We start from the raw sequence: 5,515 nt of genomic DNA on the forward strand, positions 1-5,515 counted from the left end.
GTCAGTGTTATCACTCACTATGCTGCTAGAAATATGAGTTTTATTTATTTGAGGTGGTTAGAAGTGTCAAAATGCATTATGGTCTACGCCATTACACTCAGTGGATTATTTAGGATTTTATGGCACAATATCCTATTTTCATAATTCCGGACGAAACGTCTGTTGGAAATTGTGAAATTATTTTTAGGGGCACTTCGAGGTTAAATTTCGGTAAAAGATTTTCACTAAAGGTTAATATGAATATTTAGGAATTTTTAGTACTAAGTTTATGATTCACTTTTTCGAAGTGAATAGTAACCTCGATAAGCGCACCAATTGCAGTGTTTCGAAATCACAGTGTGGAATGTCCAAATTGGATTAGAGAAGTTTTATTTGGACACTTGGCAAGATCTTAGCCACACTTAGTGAATAATTTTAGACACTTGGCACCATAAGGAACGTTTGTTGGATTTGAAGGAATCAAGGTGTGAGATCATGTCGCTTAAGCAAAACTTTGTTTCATCTGCTCAACCAAATTGTGCCAGATCAAAGAGGTTTTCAATCCTAGTGAAATTCTAAATGGTGGGAATCCAATCGAAAGCCCAAAAGCATGGTTGAAATCGAAACCCTAAACGGTTTCCCCAAAACCCTAAAGTTGGCCTCTAAACATTTTCTAATCCGATTTCTAGCATTGTGTTTAATCACTTGATTAAATCACTTCCACATGCTATTAATCCTTCAAATTTGTGTTAGAACATCATTATCCAACCTTGTTAACCTTGAAAAATTGATTGGGCCAAGTGATATTGGATTTGGGCTTGATAGCAACCCAAACCCTCTTTAAACCCCAAATTTTAGGCCCATTCGGTTTAGGCCCTTTAAGGCCCACGAATTTGGTCACCATAGGATTGCTTCATGGCTAAGTTTTGTACCCCCACTTGGCTGGCCAGATCTGTACAAGAAGAGCCTAGAAGGTTCTTGAAAGACATAGCTAAAGGGCCACCTCACTCATTCACTCTTACACTCCACCTTAAGAAAAGATCTTGGTCTGATTTTTATGAGAAGAAAAGGCCAACACTCAACCATTCCTTCAGTCCTATCACTTTACATAGCTTGTGTAAGAAGCTCTTCAGTCCACTTCCCACGAAAAAGCAACTCTCCTTTACACTTTTCCTTCATAGAACACAAAAGACACTCTCGGACAGTTTTTCGTACCTCTTTTGAATGCCAGTTTCGAAGCTTTTGTAAGTGTTTCCTCGCAACATTTCCTTCATGAAAGTTATTTCTTTTGGAGTCTAGTTTATGTGGATATCTTATTTGTTCCATTTGGAGATCATTTGTTTGGTAAAAAGTTGTTTAGACCCCAGAAAGGTCATTCTGGGCGATAAACTGGAGAGTGTGTTATATTTTGGAGTTTTTGACCAAGCTAATGAATAGATCTTGGTCCGAAATTTTTATGGAGTACTGTTAACATGTGTATATGATTATTGGTTGAGGATTTGTTGCATGATTAAAAGTTTTGGTGAAATATTTTCTTAGGTCTAGAAACTTAGAAACTGGAAGAGGAAAAACAGTTTCTGTTTTGAGAAAGTTTAAATCTTTTATGGTTTAATCTTATTCCAATGGCTTTGATATTTTTATTGGAAGATCCTAAGCATCTTATATACATGTTAGAATGTTATTTTGAAGATATTTGATGTTAGTTTCGAACATATGAAATTTTATGGAAGGAGATATTCGGTTAGGCCAAAGTGATGATGTTCTTGGCTAAATTTATGTTTTGGTTGATGTTTACCCATGTGATCTTGAGTTTGAAGCTTGGATCTGTTTTAGGACACCTTTTTGAACCATGTGATGTGTTGGTTTGAAGATCACTTCTTTATAAGTCATGGATCAAGAGGTTGATCAAAACAAGTTAGAAACAAAATTCTGTTTTGAACTTAGAAGAGAAACCAAAAAGTTCAAGTATGGTTTTAGTGATTTGGATGACTTTTGTTCACGATTCAAAACATGATTATTCTTAAGAATATGTTATGAGTGTAGTAGAAGAAAAATTTTTGTTTAATCATGAGTTTTGAGATTTGAAAGAATTACAACAAAAAGCAAAAGAAATAGCCTTTGTAAGTTTCGGCCATATAGAGTTTTGATGGTTGTGTTTAGTTTTAAATTTTTATGAATTGATATTTTAGTTTAGGACAAAATTTACATAAGGTATGTAAATTTTGGTGATTTTTGAAGTTATGATGCAAAATCCTTAAGTTAGGGGTAAAATGGTCATTTTCCCACATGTAGAGGGTAAAATGGTAATTTTACTCTAAGTTGATATTTTTCCATATTCCTAATTGTTAGTGATTAAGTTCTAATTTTTAGAAATCACTACTTTCAGTTTCCCGTGATCGCACTTGAGTTTTGTCTCGAAGCGCGAAGATCGAGGTAAGTTAGCTTTTAACTTACTATCAATTTAATGTGTATGTGTGATAAGTAAGGGAACTAAATTGTATGTATGCATGTTATCATATGTGCCATGCCAAGTCATTACATATTTATCTGTTACACAGAATTTATTCTGTCATGATTTATTCATCTGTTACACAAGATATTCTGTCACGTATTGCTATACATTGCAAGTATGTCATGTTAAGTTAAGTATGCCATCTGTTACATGTATTTCATGTCACGTAATATTCACTGTTACATGTTACGCCATGTTAAGAAATGTTGTTTGTTACATGGTATGCTATGTTACGAAATGTTGCCTGTTATATGTATGCCATGTTATGAAATGTTGTTTGTTACATTTATGTTTCAAAGTATGTCATGTTTGTCTTCTTACGTTCATTTCACGTTACGCTACGTCAAGATTTCTGTCTTTTATGTCACATTCATGTTACGTCACGTTACGAAATGTCATGTCTGCCAGTTAAGTCATTCATGTCAATCACGACCCTAAGCGCTAGGATGGGGTAATATCCTAGTGGAACTCCTTTGTTCACGCTGGAGTGTCTAAATAGGTGTGAAATTCCCTGGGTTGACGAAGTACAGTCAACAGGTTGCGAATGGGGCCTAATTAGCTGGTCACCGGAGCGCGCCAGGCACTAACGCCGATGGTGCCACACATTATGTTATGTGTGTCCACAGCAAGTGTGGCACAAACAGATAAGTCATGGGGCCACAACAACTGTGGAGCATGAAGTATGGGGCCACAACAACTGTGGAGCATACACTACGTGAGACACAGCAATTGTGACACGTAGAATACGTGGGGCCACAACAACTGTGGAGTACGTATTAACGCACTCACAGCTGGTATAGAAACCTGTGATGTGATGCGGTAATCGGCAGGGACACACGGCTCAAGGGGACCTGTGTAGCACCCATATGGTCATGTTAATGATTAAGTCTATTGAATAAGATTCCAAGTTCAAGTCATGTTTCACGTTATGTTATATTCAAGTTTACGTTCACGCAATCATGGTAATCCCATGAGACAAGAATATGTTCCAAGTTCATGTTATGTTATGTTCACGTTTACGTTATGTTCCAAGTTCACATTTATGTTATGTCATGCTCAAGTTCAAGTTCAAATTATGCATGTTCACGTTCATGTTATGTTTCAAGTCCATGTTATGTTTCAAGTCACGTTCATGCTAAGCTTCAGTTTCAGTTTAAGTTATGCCAGTTATGTTATGTTGTATGTCAAGTTATGCTATGATTACTTACGATTTGATTATGCATTCATGCTTTTACTGCCATGCATGCATCATTAACCTGTGTGGAAGTTTTCTGTTAACTTGCTGAGATTTGTAATCAAATCTCACTGTGGTAGTCCCAACTACCATTCCCCCCGAATGGTAGATTTTGTTACAGGATCTGAAGGAGAATCGGGAATCGACCAACTGGAAATGGTCGACTAAGCGACGATGCGATGTAGGTGTTAATACAGTAGTTACCTCAGATTACTACTTGTATTTGTAGAGTTCAATCTCCATCACTCTTTTGATCACAACCATATGGATTAATATTGTGATCTCAGTTGTTTAGTATGTCATTATGTATGAAGTATGTTTTAAGTATTTGGGATATTTCGGTTTGGTGCATAGTATTGCTAAAAAGAAAAATTATCCGCTGCGAATATTGCATAATGCTAGATGCATGTTAGGAATATTGCATCTTATATGTCATGAACGGGGGCAGGTAACCTTGTGTTGCATGTCTCGACGCTTCAAATGTCCGTCCGATCCCAAGCGGAATTTGCGGGCGTCACAGGGTGGTATCAGAGCAATACGTCTCTGGGTTTAAATCCACATGTCCTTAGGAAATGCACCAAATATTAGGCTTGAAATTTTAGTCTTTACTAGGCTTGAATTTCTTGAAGCATAAGAGATAGTATGTGGCTGTAACACGTGTACTCGTGTGATTTAGGAAGTGACATGACTCGAGGTAGGATACCTCAAAACCCTGAGGGAGTTACAAATTAGGATAATCAGAATCCCCCGATGGATGGAGGATTAGTTGAAGTCGTACGTTTGCTGACTGACATGCTTAGACAACAGGAACATCAGCAAGCACATGTACCCAGACTCGAAGTCAGGGATTGTCTGTGTGAGAAGTTCTTGATCCATCATTATCCAAACTTTTCTGGTAATGAAGAGCCACTAAAAGTCGAGAAATGGATTATGGATCTCAAAAGGACAGACGAGATCTGTGGATGTACTGAGGACCAGAAGGTTCTATATGTTGTATACCTATTCTAAGGAGAAGCTGGAATATGGTGGGATACACAAAGGAAACTTCTAGTTGGGGAACTAGGAAGTTTGGATGCATTGTCTTGGGAGAGATTTAAGAAAGAGTTGACAACGGATTCTTCCCAGATTCTATCAAACAGCTAAAGGCGCAGGAGTTCGTGACTTTAACTCAAGGTAGTTTGACCGTAGAGCAGTACGCTGCTAAGTTTATGGTGTTAGGAAGGTTTGCACCACACTTGATTTCTACTCAAAGGATGCAGGCATGAAAGTTTCAAGCTGGACTTCAGCCATGGATCCATAGCCAAGTAGCTTGCCTAAGAATAAAGAATTACCAAGAGTTAGTAAATGTGGCCGCGATAGTAGAGGCTGAGCAGAGAGGTCTAGCGATCCAGATCAATACCAAATGAAAGAGAACTTCATTGTCTGCTACTGAAGAAAATCTAGAAATGAAGAAGATATCTACTGGACTAGATAAGGGAAAAGGCATCGAGACTGGAAGCTCAATACTAACCACGTACCCAATATGTGGGATGTCAGGAAAGAACCATGGAGGCAATTGCAAACTTACCTTAGGACTCTATTTCAGATGTGGCCAACCTGACCATTTGATCAAATTGTCCCAAAAGAGGCCGGAGAAATGGAACTATTCCCATTGGAGATTCCAAACCAAAGCCACGACCTCCAGTACTAGCTTAAGTGTATGCAGGTACTTCTAGAGACGCAGATGCTGACGCCCCAGGAACTAAAGGAGTTGGCGCCGTCACTGGTATTTTTTCTAAGACCTCTATATT

Source organism: Juglans regia, chromosome 11 (assembly GCF_001411555.2).
Source record: "Juglans regia cultivar Chandler chromosome 11, Walnut 2.0, whole genome shotgun sequence".
NCBI classification, from domain to species: Eukaryota; Viridiplantae; Streptophyta; class Magnoliopsida; order Fagales; family Juglandaceae; genus Juglans; species Juglans regia.